At 44.9% G+C, this 15000-nt stretch overlaps 3 non-coding genes across 3 annotated transcripts; all 3 read left to right on the top strand.

The window, feature by feature from the left end:
• The first annotated feature begins 12832 nt into the window (after nucleotides 1–12832).
• On the top strand, nucleotides 12833–12920 carry trnS(GCT). The gene has a single exon. It is a non-coding gene; the product is annotated as a tRNA-Ser (tRNA).
• A 362-nt stretch (nucleotides 12921–13282) lies between these two features.
• Nucleotides 13283–13356, top strand: trnF(GAA). Its single transcript has one exon. It is a non-coding gene; the product is annotated as a tRNA-Phe (tRNA).
• A 250-nt stretch (nucleotides 13357–13606) lies between these two features.
• trnP(TGG) lies at nucleotides 13607–13681 on the top strand. Its single transcript has one exon. It is a non-coding gene; the product is annotated as a tRNA-Pro (tRNA).
• Nucleotides 13682–15000: the final 1319 nt, after the last annotated feature.

The raw sequence follows: 15000 nt of genomic DNA on the forward strand, positions 1-15000 counted from the left end.
AAAGTCAGCGAAGCTAAGGTTTCGTATGTGTTATATCCTTTCGATCGAGCGAGAACTTATAAGGAAGGCCTTCATTGCCCTTTGAAAAAAGTCAAAAAAAAAGAGCGCTAGGGAAGAGAGAAAGTTGCAGAAGTGCTTCTAGATCTCATGGAATAAGGCAGAATTTCTAACAAAACTTTCCACCTCTTGCTTTCATAGAAAAAAGAATTTAGGAGATGAAATCCCGATTACATTACTGCAGGCCAAAATTGGATTTGAAAGAGCAAGCCAGAGAAAAGAGGCGTTGAGATAATACCTTTCATCCTAATCTCATCTACTGAAAAAGGGAGCCCCCTTGATCACCTGAAGAGATTTTTAGGCAGAATTGGCATAATTATTACCGTGAGGATTGAGCTGCCAAAAGAGATTATCCTCCTTTGGGCTGGAAGATAAGATTTATGCAGTCCATAGAAAAAGAAAAAGAAGAAAGTATTCTGAAGCCAAATGCTCTTGGATGGGTAGTTGAATAGGGGGATAAATCCTTTTTTCTCCTTTATATTGAATGTAGTCAATCATTTTGAGGTCATGAGAACAAAGAGTCATAGAGATGTGAGAAGTTTTGCTTTCGCTATCGACTGACCGTCCTGTTAGCAGTGCTATACTAGATTGGCACCCTAACTGGTACCTATACAGCTACTCCTTGTCAGTTGCTATATTTTTTCACCTTGAGGCTGAGAGGTTAACTCCTTCCACTCTCAACCGCCTTTGCTTATCTTACTAGTAGCTCTATCTATTGGTACCAGCCAGGGAACTCCCTCTTTGCGAGCTACTTACTTTATCTGAACCCTCTACCGACAGATGCGCGAATTGCACTGGTCATTGTGCGGAATGCCCTCTAAGCCAGTCAGTCAATGGAGGGACCGGGGCGCTAGGTATTTTCTTTCTTCTGGCCGTAGGTGTGATCAATGCCATTGAGCTTCGGTACTCTAAAATAGTAGTCGGAATTCGCTTCTGAGTGAGCTTCCTTCCTTATGCTCTGGCCTGACCTTCACGAACAGCTTTCTTTCAGCTACCAACTTCAAAGCTTGATCTCATCTCTCTTCTTTTGAAAGTTTAGTACTATTATTGTTGGCATGGAAGGAGTTCATCTTGAATTGCCAGTACAGTGATTGGAGGCCTTCCTCACCTGTTCTAGTGACATAGGCCCATCCGGTCGAGAGAAGAGACTTGAGATTAGCCACTAGGTGAAGTACCAAGGAGAGGATCGGCTTCAGCCATAACCAATACGGAGGGATTGACATAGTAAAGGAGGCTAAACAAAGCTATCAAAGGGATGTGCCCAGGCTCGGAATATCCTTCTTTCGTACCCAAGAGTAGCCCTATTTCTAATAGGAGCAATTCAAGCATTAATTAGTACTACCTCGGAAAGGAAGGAGAATAAGGGAAGGTGCCAAGTAGCTGATTGCACATTACTAAGGCAAGGAATAAGACGTCTGAGAAGGGATGCCGAAAAAAGGCTTCAATTTAATCTGGTGCAAAGTCAGTAGTACTAGGGCCTTCGAGTTGGAATTTCCAACTATAAACAAGTGTAGCGAAGTCACCTCCATTCTCGATTTCTATTGCGACAGAGGGAGGTATCATAATAGAGTCAAAATCACGATTAGAGTCAGTCCGGATAAAAGGAAGAATCCAATCCCCTTCTTCCTGATCTTATTGGCCTTACAGCGGGCCTAAGAGCAAGGAAGTCTCAACTCCCCAATCCCCCAGGGTGAGGGGTGAACCTTCTGTCTGATTCAATCTCATCTATTGCTGCTTTCGAATCGGCTGAAAGAGTATTTTGATGTCACTTAGGAGAAGTATAGGGAAGTGTGCCTGAGTCTTCTATAATAAGTAGTTGTGACTCGGTCTAGCTAGGACAGAGCCATCCTAAAGAGACTTTCTTCTGTTCTAGGTTTCCACAAAGCGGTATCAGGGTATGAGAACGCCTTTCTCCTATATATAATCAAGTCTTTGGTTTAGATCAATCAATCCTCAATCCGGGCTCAATGACCGGAATGAATGGCTTTCTCCTGTCTCCTCATGGATCCAACTATTAGGTTCGTGGGTTTGTGGTCCGTGCCTAAAGCAACTCTTTTCCATTCGCGAACGTTTAAGAAGTCATCTCCTGATTCGTTGATCTATTGAGCTAAGGCAGCTCTGCATATAGTGTTTTAGACTCATACTTCATCGCCGCCCGGTCCTTTCGAACCTTAATCTTAAGAAATTCCTGAACGAGAAAGCGGTATGTATGGTTGGCGTATGCCTGGAAACTAGTCCAGAATGATATCATCAACTGCACGATAGACCATGAGTAAGCACTTTTGACAGCAAGAGAAGAGTCCTCCTCCTCACAAGGACCGACTCCTTTAGGTGCGAGGTGCGATCAACCGCGAAAAGTCAGTAATAAAGAATCCGCTCTCCGGTAAGCGAAGGAAAGCAGGTCAAAGCCTGCCAAGGCGTCAAGGCAGTTCGACAAAGGCAGAAAGAGTCTCCGTCCTGAACACAGAAGGAAGGCGGGTTTGTCAATGCTTGAACTGATTGATCTAAGTGAGCTACGAGGTTAGTCTTCTAGGATCAACTTGCTTCAAAGTGCCCATTAATTATTTGTTAATTTCAGGAATGATCCTATCAGTGATTATGTACTAGGCTTATCTAATGAATTGAGTCTTCCAAGAAAGGTTTCTAATGAATCTGCTAATTGAGGTTCTAGATTCGTTCAAAAGGCAGAAAGGAATAGGCTAAGGGCCGTACCTTAATGATCCCTAACCATATTGATGTTCCTGAGTTCTAGTCTTTCTGGTAGCCAATGATCTAAGGGAGCTAGCAGTGCAAAGATACTCAAAAGTGGTACGCGCACATAAAAAAGCGGTTGGACGGTGTCTTTCTCTGTTTTGTTCCTTCCTCGGCAAGCTTGGGAGTTTCCTGATGTAAGCTCCCTGGGTACGGTTTCGGAGTTTATGTAAATGCCCTATCTTCAAAGGGAGCTGCTGACTTAAGGTATCCCCTGATCCGAGGGTGAGCTAGAATTGCGTATGGTGAAGAGGAAAGGAAGAAGTCATTGTAAAGGAAGACGACATTTACCATTTCCGCTGCCTGCCTAAAGGCTTATTGGTAGCTCTTAGGTTCTCTGTCAGTAGAGTGATTGCCAAAACCTAGGTATGTTTTCGGAGAATAATAAGAAGAGACGGTTGTAGCTTTTAGAGACTATCCTCTGCAGCTGTAGCTACGTGGAAGCCAGCTGCTTAAAGACAAGCCCCCCAACCATTCCGCTATTCCTGCCCTAAAGCAAGGGAATCCGCTCTGACCCACCACCCTGGTAGGAATTGCCAGATTTACAGTTAATGAATCCTTGTAATACAAGTTCTTTCCTCTAACGATGGCTACGAACTACGCGAACTGAACTGTCAAGGCTTTCAAACCAAGACTGAGAAAGCTCAATCAATAAAGAGTATTTTAGTGGAATGGCTTAACTTACTCCCCATACGAGACCGGAAAGGAAGCTAGCGAACCTAGGGTCAACACCAAGGTAGGGGCAAAAGGGAAAAGAACGATGTTTGATGTGAACGGAAGCACGCATTTCGCTAAGAAAGCAAAACAGGAAGCGGCGATAGCAAACATTACCCTCACTCAGAACAATATGCTCTTGGGAGACATGAAGCACAATCAACCTCTCTACCTTAAGACTTCTAACATGGTCGATTCTAGATAGAGCACGGTAACCCACAACCCCCTACTCTACAAAACAAAGAGTGGAAAATCTCTTCATAGGGTACTGTAGCTGTACAGCCATAGTACCATAGGGATGGTGAGAGTTCATAAGAGCCCGAATTTAGATAGGTGAAAGATCCTTACTCAAATTACGAACCCTGAACCTCTTTGCGAATTCACAGCTGAACCTTGATGGGAAATCATAGATTTCTGATAGGAAAGAAAAAGCCCAATTACAAAAAATTTTTTCATATACACGAGCGTCCTCCTACATTGTCCCCTAGTACAGCATACTTAAGAAAGCGGTTTCCAGGGTCAACCTGTTTAACTGCATGCCAGACCACTAAGTGATGAGACCGTGCAAACAAAGGCAACGAGGAGCGCTAGCCGGAACTGGACAATGGGTGGGTGTCCAACAAACATTCCTTAGCTAAGAAGGATTCATTCACCGCAGCTTCTCTTACTAGCAGATGAAACTAGCAACATCACATCATATAGAATACCGATTGACAGGCATTCAAGTCTATCTTATAGTTTATGTTGATGATCTCATTGTTTCCGCGAGCGCATCCTTCATTTCCAAGCTTTATTTCTATCGTAATTTTTCCATCTGGGCGCCTATTCATTCTTTTTTGGGGTGTATAAAGCCACGGAGCGATTCAGGCATCTATCTTATTGTATTGACGCAATTGGAAGATCAGGATTTCTCCCTGCCGCTCAAGCGGGATCAGATCGGGCTTTAGCGAGAACAGCTGTAATTGAATCGGGAACGGAAAGACTTCACTTCAACTCAATAAATGACGTCTACTTCGTAAGTGCTAAGGCAAAATATATCACCGAAAGGAAAGGTGATAGGGGAGCCTAGCCATTTCACTCTACCTGAGTAATAAAGTGGAAACCCCCCTCACGATCGATTAAAAGGAAAGTCGCCCAGAGATATTTGTTCAAATCCAATTCGTGAAGACAGAGTAAATTCAACAAATCTAAGGAAGCAAGTCCTAGGCCTCACTATCTATCAATCAAGAAGGTAAAGGAGAGAAGGTTTGATTGAAAGTAGTACGTCTGCAGGGATCTGTCGTTAACGATTTGACCGGGACACATCCAATTGAAAGTCTAATCCCAACCTCTTTGGAAGGAGCTCCAAAAAAGACTTGACTTCAGAGCGGGGAATCTTCCTACAAGTGAGCACCAAGTCAAATGTATTCAAAAAGGGCTATACCTCTGCCTAGACAAAGAGGACTTTAAGGCAGCCTCGTAGGAGACATTGGATGTAACCAGCCTTCAAAGGCGGAGGAGTCAAAAGCAACTTTCGATTCAAATTAGAGAAATGCTGAGCTTTATCCGCTTCAATTCATTAAGGTATTATTCTATATAGCCTTCTAAATAGTCAGAGTGGGAACTCAAAAGCAAGAACTCTTAACCATCATTCCTTAACTCTAAAGGGCGTGAATGTGTAGATCAAGGAAGAAGGGTGGGATAGCGCCCGATTGATTGAGCGTCTTACAGCCCGTCATGCAAGCTAGCAAAGCCAGCGCAGAAGCAGCCCCCGGATCCACACAGGGTACTTCAAAGGAGGTTATCTTTAACCTACTGCTCAACAATTCCAAATCGAAATTGGAAATCTTTATTGGACCGTGATGGCCAGCTAAAACTTAACGGGGTTGAAGCATCTTCTTGGAATCACTAAGGAAGTAGGAAAGGATCCAGGGTTGCCTGAGGCCCTGAGAGCCAGGATGCTTGCTCTTGAAGATGAAGTAAACATGGTCATGGGCCAATATCTCGGTGCTGTTGAAGGTATGAATGAACACTTTACCCTAATTGGTTGGGGGTGGGCGGGAGCTTAGTAGTTGCTTAGTCGTTCAAAAGTCAGACTGTCGTAAGCCCGACACTATTCTATTTACTCTCTCAAATGAGGGGCTGGTTTATTTTGCTATAGGGGCCATCTCCTGTCATCCCTTACCTATGGTTCAGGAAAGGGATTGACCGGAATGATTGCAACGAGACACACCAACACCACTACTTAGAGGTGGAAAGGGGGGCGGTCGGAGGATGACAGAGCAATCACGCCTTGCTCCCTCCTGACATCTATTGGGAGGGAACCTCCTTTCAGAGTGTGATTCGTCGTTTCCAATGCGGTTAATTGCTATTAGGCTTTTTAGGAAAGTTCCCCTCTGCCTATGCAGTTAGCTCGACTCCAGGTATAGCTCTTAATGGGCATGTAGCCGTAGGCGGGAACTCTTCTTTTTATCTTATTCTTTGGTCAGGCTGGTAATCCCAACCAAATAAGCAATCGCAATCGCTACAAGCAACCTATTTCATACCCTTTTCGTCGTACTTCCTCTTCTCCTTCTCTTCTTTCTCTCCCTGCCGAGCTTGTTGGAGTGCCATTGCCAAGATCTAGTGTAATTCCCTTTCCCCGGGAGCCAGTCCCACTAGTGCTAGTATCAATAGGAAGATCTCACTTCTGTTTACTCAGACGCCTCTTTCTTATCGAAGACTCTGGCAGCTGGAACTCATCGGCAGCGACTCTTACCACTGCAACCTAGGCACTCAGGCCTTGGAGCTGATCTGTCAGTCCACCGTTACCACAAACCTCTACTTTGAAGTGAAGCGACTTCGTTCATTCCCGAGTCGATAATTGCCAGAGGATGGAACCCAGTAATGGCACATCAGCTTACCGATTCCTTAATAAGCATTCATTCCTGGACTTTACAAGTAACAAGTTATCCCCATATGGAGTCCGCCCAAGGGAGAAATCCAATCCAATGGGTCACTGGGACTGGGCTTGACATCAAAGACAGAGAAAAGCGTATAAGCGCAAAAAAGGAAAATTGCCTGGGAAAACAATCCCAAGGGAAGCTTCTCGCTAGTGCTTTGCCCCACCACTGAACATTGCGTTGCTATGGTCAATAAACAGCCTTAAAGTGGTTCCGAATGACCTTGAGGAGGCCCCGGCGCAGCACCTTTCTCGCTCGAAGGATCTATGAAAAGAACGTCCCACTACGAATTCCTATCCCATTAATAAAGTACAGATAAATAATATATTCCAAGTCTGACTTTTAAAGCATACGCATTGAAAAAAACCTTTGGCTTTGGACTTTCTGCTTTGATAGATCTTTCCTCTCAAAATAGGTTTTACCTAACCCACTATGTCCTTTGTTTAATACCCATTTTCAGGAGCGGGAATCTTGAATTGAAAACCCTTTCTTCTGCCCTCGCCACTTCTTTCGCTGACCCTATCCACCTCCTTTGCGGAATACCAGAAAAAGAGATGAATTAGCGGATCATAGGGCTAAGTCGAAGCATGCCTGAACCTTCTTCGTCGGAGACTGAGTTAATATACAATCCCACTTTGGAGACTTCCCTTCGGGATAGGTAGGATATGGTGCCACAAATTGTAGTCTACTCGGCATGCGTCGATTCTTTGCTGGAGAAGCCTAGATCACTAGTTTTGGACTATCGAGAAACCCCCCTCTGCCCGCATCCCTGGAACTTGCTTTGCTTTTTTGCTTTAAAGACCCCGCCTGCTTCACACCTTCTATGATAGGGGAAATACTTCCGCACGAGTACTAATTTGATTAGCATAAATGAGCCTCTTCTGAGCCCTTGAGATTTTACATATCAGCTTCAGAAGATTCAATTGGATCATTCTTGGCACAGAAGAATGAGGAAGCAAAGGTAGAGTGTGCTCTGGAACTCCAACACTTGGGTTGAACAAAAAAGGCTCAATCTTTCACTATTCAGGAGTAAGGGAAAGCAAATGCGATCTAAGCAAGACGCCCTGGAATTCCATTCTGTAGGGAAGGAGGACCTACTGAATAAGTCTCCAATCAATCGTAGGCGGGTGAGAAAATGGATTTGCCTCTTTCATTTAGTGTTCATTGTCGAATCGGACGCTTAACCCCCGCCCCCAACTACGGGGGAAGTCACACTTTAACTTCCTGCCTTGACCTAGGCCTCACATCGATCGTTCTGTCCACTGAACTCATCAATCAACCTTGACCTTGACTCTCACTACGTACTCCAACTCTATCTATTAATGAAGACGCTTTATCTAATGAAGCAGGAAGAAGACTAGGAAAGCAATCGAACAGACAAGGCTCTGTAAGAGAAGAGCTAACTGGAGTACGCCTGGAACGACGAACGAGGAGTATGAGAAGAGAGTTTCGAAGGTCAGATCGGGTTGGCTGGTAAAGCTTGTGTTCCAGGTCAATAAAGACTACAAACTAGTACTGCTAACAAGAAGCTAACAAAGCGAGGCTGCTAAAGAAGAGCTTGTTCCGGTTCCGGATACGAGAATAAGAAGAACGGAAGTACAAGAGGACAAGAAGGAGAAGAGGCGAGTACAGTTTCACTTCAGTTTCACTTGCTTGGTAACCTCTTTCCCGGTCAGAGATAGGAAAGAATCCAAAGCTTGCAAGGATGTTAGGCTTCGAACGCTGTTAGGACAGAGAAATTGGAAAGCTAGGACGAAATAGCCTACCTTGAATACAGAATCAATTACCAGACGGACTGGCTGGCCCACTTGTACGTAATAGAATCGAAATCAAGGCAAATTCCCCTGATGGGAGTGAACATAGGGATTCCCCGACGAACGAATGCAATACATGGAAGGCTTACGGATGTAGTACTGGACGGCTTTACCTACGACATTTCCTACTCCTACTTTTCATACAAAGAGAATGGGCAGCCTGGAAAACTTGGAATGATTACAGAATGCTTACCGCCTTCGATTCGGTCTATTCTAAGTGGTCCATTGGGTAAGCAGCGGAGGGAAGAGGTCTATACCCATTGCCGTAGCTAAAAGGGTTCCCTTTCTTACTTGATTGAGACTGAGAGTCAGGGCATCAGAGGTCTTAGGAATCCCATCCCTAACGAGCTAGAAGTGGAACAAGCGCTCTTAGCCTTTTGCTTGAGAGTAGGACTTGTCTTGTCTTTGACTTCAACCCGCTGCTTGACTGCTCGACTTGGCTATTGAAGAAGCTCTTTGCCTTTAGGCACCAGGAGTAGGCAAAAAAAGACGGGCTTTCCTCCAACTGGCACGATTGAAATAGACGGCTAGGAAGGTACGAAGTGACTCGACTCTAAAGGAGAGGAAGGAGGCCATTGGATGAGGTTACTTCGTTCCTCAACTTTTTGAATTTCATTCTCCCGGGAATTCGGGTTGCAACCAAAAACGAAACTTGGTAGCACTCTAATCAGCTGTGATTCCTCTTGTTGAAAAGAAAGATGCATCTCTTTTTTCTTCAAAAGCTGCCGTGCATTTCTTTTTTATAGGTATACTTGGGCCTTCACTGACCATGTGAGGACTTTTTAGGAAAAAGATGTCCGGCCTACAAAAAGAACTAAAGACTATCTGATGAAAAGCTTTCTCATAGTCAAAATAGCTGATGAAAGAAAGAGAGCAGAAGTATGACCTTTTCAGGAAGAATATAAATAAAGCAAGATTTCGACCAGGCACGTATCGAAGGAGCAAAGGAGGAGGTAGCAATAGCATTAGCAGGAGCAGCAGGAAGCGAACGAAAGTGAGCTTGTTCTCGAATCAGCGCACTAGGAATCGAAGATTGAAGATGATTTCCGACAAGCGCACATTCATAGGCTGTTAGCAGGATAAGGCGAGAAAGATATTGAATGAGTTTAAAGAGCATTTATCTAAGCTAAGCCCAGTTAATCCTACTATCTTCAGGAGCTAAGCCTGGCCTCTTACAAGTCTCAATTGAGGCAGAAAAAAGACGGATTCTTAACCCGATGGGGGATCTTGCTACATAGCTTCATATCTAATCAGCTGATATACTGATGCAGGAAAATTCTTCTAAAGAAGACGTGTTGAGCTTTCTTTCCTTCGCTAACCCCCATAGTTGAATAAGAAAGTTCCGTCTCCAGTTCAGGGGAAGGACAAAGGAAAGATTCAGCGAAGGATAAGGTGGAATGAGATCCTCCGGTTTAGCTCCTTTAGTTAAGGCGCCCAACAATTGAGTTCCGTAGCTTAGGTAAGCATCCGCGAGAGGTCTTGTGGTGCATCCATCTAGAACAGCCCTCAAAACGATCCAAAACAAGAATGATTACGTTCAAGCAGAGATCTCACCAGCGGTAGAGGCGGGGAAGACCTATACTATTGATTTCCCGATACCGAGACTCTACTCTAGACAGCCATAGTCTCTAGATAGCCCTAGCCAAGGTTCCGATTCTGATAGAGTAGCCTTGCCTTCCCCACAGAGGAGATAGACTGGTCTATAAAAGGTACCTTCTGGAACTAGAAGAAGGAATGTAGGAGCTAGTCTTCAAAGCTATCCGGCATATGGGAAGCCGTGCTCATTGGCCTGTGGCGGGGGGTAATAATTATTCTATATTGCTGGGGTAAATAGCCCCTTTCCCAACCCGAACTTGGTTTATCTGATGCTTGGCTGAAGCTTACTTGCAAGCACAGCATCTGTCTCTTAGTCCTCTTTGGACAACCTTTAATCAGAGAAAGAAAACGTATATTCTATCAATCTTAGAGAGAATCTCTATTCTACACGGAAAAAGCGTATTCAACACAGACAGGCTCAGGGAAAACATCCTATACTTGGGATAAGTGAGCACAAGAGTTTGTAATGAATGCTTTTATTAGTACTTGAAATAAGCTTTATTCCTCCTGGCCAATTCACCACTTCTCACTTACTTACTACTTACTCATTAAATACCGGCTTGAACAAGGAAAGCGGTCCCTTACCTTCTCTATTTCCTTCCCTGTGATTGACTGCTTTTTCTTCCTTTTTCCATACTTCAGGAGGAAGAGATCGCCGGGTTCAACTTCCACTGGTGATGGCGATTCCTTCTTGAAAACAGTATATTCAGTTGAATCTGAATATTCTAATAATAAGATCGAATCAATTCCTATTCGAAAAGAGGATTTCATCATACCTGGCTTTCCTAACCTTACAACTGGCACTGAGACTTTACTTTTTCAAGCTGGAAATAGGGAACTCCTTTTTGGAACTGCCTTTGATCTTAGGCTCGCAGCTACTATAAAAGTAATTGTCGGGGTTTTCTCAATCGGAGAAGCCTAAATCTGTGTCAGAGATTTCCTTTGTCCGGAATGAGCTTCTACATAGGTCCTTCCATAAAGGGGCTTTTCCAATCTGTCTAGCTTCGGTGTGTTCTTTGCTTAATTAAAGGGCATCCCCCTTCTACTCCGGTCGTCCGGGTGGTCAGGGGAACTGTCAAGTGTAAAAGCTTTAAGAGATAGGAGGGAAGTGATAGATTAGTTCATGCTCAAATACAGGCGGAGTTAGCAAAGGAAGAGGTACAACATAAGCAAGTAAGCGGGTCACAAGGAAGTCGGATTCCAATCACAGTGAGTCACGCCGCTTTCAAGCCAGTAGTAATCCTGTCCCAGTTTATGTCTCTGCTTTCGAAACTGTCTTTCCTGTCTTTGAACGAATCAGCTCTTAGGACAAAGTTCGGAATCGTAGAAGGAAGACAAGACTCTATCCCTTGCCTGGCCAGTGAAGAAGGCATCTCGGAAGAGGAAAGTAGATTGGGGCTGGACCGAATAGTGCGTTGCAATTCCCATTTCATTGCCTCTATCTCATAGTACGGAGTAGAAGATAGGGTGTTAGTTGTTTCATGGTTCCCAACGGGACGTAGCTAACCCTTCTAAGATAACCAAGCGAAAAAAAGCGTATTCTAACCATGGGACAATCAATAATAAAACAGTGAGACCCAACCTGGAACAAGAACCAAACCTGACAGCGAGAGGAGAGGAGAGACCATTTTCATGAGAGAGGGACGAGCAAGTGACAGATTGGGAAAAAAAACAGGTAGGCCTTCTGAGCGGTCATTTAGGGGCCTTGTTAGCGACCCATCATTCTTCCCTAAGCTGTCAGAGTCCGATCGAAGCGAGCAAGAGATAGAGGAATCCTCGCTCATAGATGTGAATTGAAAAAGCAAGCCCGAATTCTTTTTAATTAGGCTCTATAGTCTGGTCCCTGTCCCTGGTAAGGTCTGATTGTTATCCGTAAGTCTTGTTTTGACCGCGGGAAGGTGAACTTTGCAAAAGTGCTTATTTGGTTGGGAAGAATAGGACTTCTGACTCCAAGCCTACCCTACCCGAAATTTTCAGCTATTGATGTAGCCTCTTGTCGATACTACTAGTCTTCTCGCTACCTACTAGAAAAATCCCATCAAGATAGATTGAATCGACGACCTATACTTCAACTAAAGGCACAAGGGCGTAGCGAGCACAGAACAGAGGAAATGCACATGGGTCTCCTTGAAGAACGGAGTCTAGGGTAAAGAAAGAAAGGTAGAGTGGGCACACTTTTACTGTGCTTGGATTGGCATGGCTGTCCCCCTTTGCTGGTTGAGGCTCGGCCTTTGACTCCGCTTGCCTCTACTTTTCATGTCAAGCGTACAAGTCTAGTTTAGTGGGATTTACTTCTAAAGACAGGAATTCTTTTTCATCTCCCCTGTCAAAGTCGACGTCTTAACCTGACTTCCTGAGCTCAGTTGATTCTTGAAGCAGTAGCTCTGGATCGAGAGCTGGATGCTTACCTTATTATTATGAAATGAAAAGGAGAAAGAGCTTTTTTTATAGATGTTGAGGTGAGTAAGGGGGGGTTTGCTGGCTTGCTGGCTAGCTCGTGCAATCAAGGAAAAATCCCTTCGCCTTCTTTTTTCAAAATGAAAAAGTAAACTACCTTAGTAAGCTAGCTTTGGTTGCTAAGCAAGCCGGGCACTACGCTAGGACGTGGATCGATCATGACGAGAATGGACTTCTCCGTAATGTAATGTAAATGTAATAGAAGAGGCAGAGTCCAGTTCCCCTCCCTTCTCGACCAGACGAAGGAGATATGAATTCCATTTAGGCGGGTCAGGGCTTGGCTTGACCCTGTGTTCTCCCGGGTCGGAGGCGAGAACTTGAAAGTGAATCATTCAGTGGTGGGGTGTTCATAGAACAGAAGGCCTCGCCCAAGGAGTGGCAGATTTGGATGGAGTCTCGCTCATAGAGGAAGAGTACGCGCGCTAGCGCGCTACGGCTTACGTAGTTGATCGGATCAGATAGCCCTTCCTTCGGGCAAGCAACCAAACCCGGCACATCCAATTCCATTCCGATCAACAACTTGGAGGTATGGCTGAGTGGCTTAAGGCATTGGTTTGCTAAATCGACATACAAGAAGATTGTATCATGGGTTCGAATCCCATTTCCTCCGGTACGGAAATGAAACGGGCGGGCGAAATTACGTGAGAGAAAGAACCTCTTGGTGGAGTCCAGTCCCCCGGAGGACAGAATAGCACTTCTTAGTGACTAGGAGCGGAGAGCCCGTTGCACCTTGTTTTTCTGGCCTATCTTCTTTCTATAAGCAAGCTCCCTCCGGCAGTCCCTGGACGGCTCTCGGTTCTTGAGCATGTTGGGGGATTAGGCGGCAGTTGAAAGAGCTGCTCGAAAGCTTGACGAAGAAGCGAAAAAAGCCTATCTATTCTATTTTCTTAGTTTAGTAAAGGGCTTTTCCCTTACTAGTCAAGTGGTAAGGTAGGGCGCTCTTCGATGAAGAAAACAGACTTTAGGAAAGTGGTTCAGGTAGCTCAGCTGGTTAGAGCAAAGGACTGAAAATCCTTGTGTCAGTGGTTCGAATCCACTTCTAAGCAGGCGAAAGGTCCAAACCGTAGCCGGGAGTGAGCCGGATTGAGAAATGAAAGTGAAAGAGTAAGCAAAAAAATGTGAGCGCTCCTGCACTATACGGACGGCTTTTTGGCGGTAGGGTTGGGGTGCTTGAGGCAGATTCAAAAAAAAGCGGTTGATTACTCGGATTGGTTCTCGCATCCCTCCAAAAGGATGGGCGAGTTCGGTTTGAGTGTTCATCGATCGGGTGGATCTATATGCTTCGGGGTGGTGAGACGAGGTGTAGCGCAGTCTGGTCAGCGCATCTGTTTTGGGTACAGAGGGCCATAGGTTCGAATCCTGTCACCTTGATGCGATGTGGCGAAAAAGAAGATACTCTTTCAATGATTATGCTGGCGTTAAGATTTCAAACTTGTCGTCTACTTTCAGGAAAGGTTATGATGAGCGTGATCACAAAAAAGGTTATGATGAGCTTGAGTCGAGTCACAAAAAGGGCTATGATGAGCCCTTGAAAGCTGTAGAATTTCATGTGTGAAGCATAGTGAGAGTGACACAGATCTCCTTTTTTCAAATAGGGAAAGCAAATCCTAATCATCAGGTAAGACGGGATCATTAGAATACGAAACTGCCTAAAAAAAGGAAACTGTATCAACAAGAGCAATCGCAGCTTATTCATCGAGAAGCCATTCGCGGCACACTGACTAGAAATCATCTGCGAGAAGGTCTTCTGGCACAGGCATACTACTAATCGATTCTTTGGTAATTCGTGATTGAATACAACCTAGGAAGAGTTGTACGCCTACATAACAGCCCTCCCAGCCCAAAGGAAAATGCCCAGATCATTTGAAAAAAAAAAGATGCGTCAGTCACGCATCCTAATTGGTGAGCTTATGCCGGCCATAGTCCCTTCCCTGCTCTTAGTTTGCTTTAAAGGCACCATTTTCGCGAGTAAAAAGAACATGTGGTTAACCGAATGGATCACAGGTTGCTGCTCCACAGTCTGAGTTCCTTGGTTCGCCCTTCCAGGCTTGGCTCCAGTCTCTACGGGCTCAGCAGCAGCTTCTTGGGCTGGGCCACCAGCTTGAGGCTGTTCCTGATGCTGGACTTCAGCAATGGTAGCCACTGCTTCTTCAGTCTGAGAATCTGCCTCTTTGTCGCTTGCGGCCTGGGCGGCTCGGTTCGGCCGAGCCCGTGGGCGTGGTGTTTTGTCCGTAGTTGGATCGGCAAATCGATTGGCGATTTGCCTTGCTTGGCTTACTTGCTTGATTGAAAGAGTTTTCCCGTTGGACAGCTACTATGAATAAATGGATTGCCTCTATTGAACCTAGCCTTACTAAATATCCTAAGAAAAAAAGCCAGCCGCTGCAAGTGCTTGAGAATGAGTTCACGCTCTTCTTGTTACAGTAAGTGCTGCAATTGAATCAGCTCTTGATGCAATAGAATAGGAGTTCTTGGTGTAAGCGTAACCGCAGTTGACTAAATATCCGCCGTGGTTGAATCACAAGGAAGAAAGATGGTAGCGTAGGGTAGAGTAGATTCGACGGTATGCCACAAGGTTATCCGAGTTCACAGGTGTCCTTGCTTTCCCTTAATAGTCTGAGGGGAACAGAATGGCAGAAGCGAAGTGAAACTATGAACAGACGACTCGATCCTTGACCTCTTATTATAGG

This window comes from Solanum lycopersicum, mitochondrion, assembly GCF_036512215.1.
Source record: "Solanum lycopersicum bio-material TGRC:LA1421 mitochondrion, complete genome".
Classification (NCBI taxonomy): Eukaryota; Viridiplantae; Streptophyta; class Magnoliopsida; order Solanales; family Solanaceae; genus Solanum; species Solanum lycopersicum.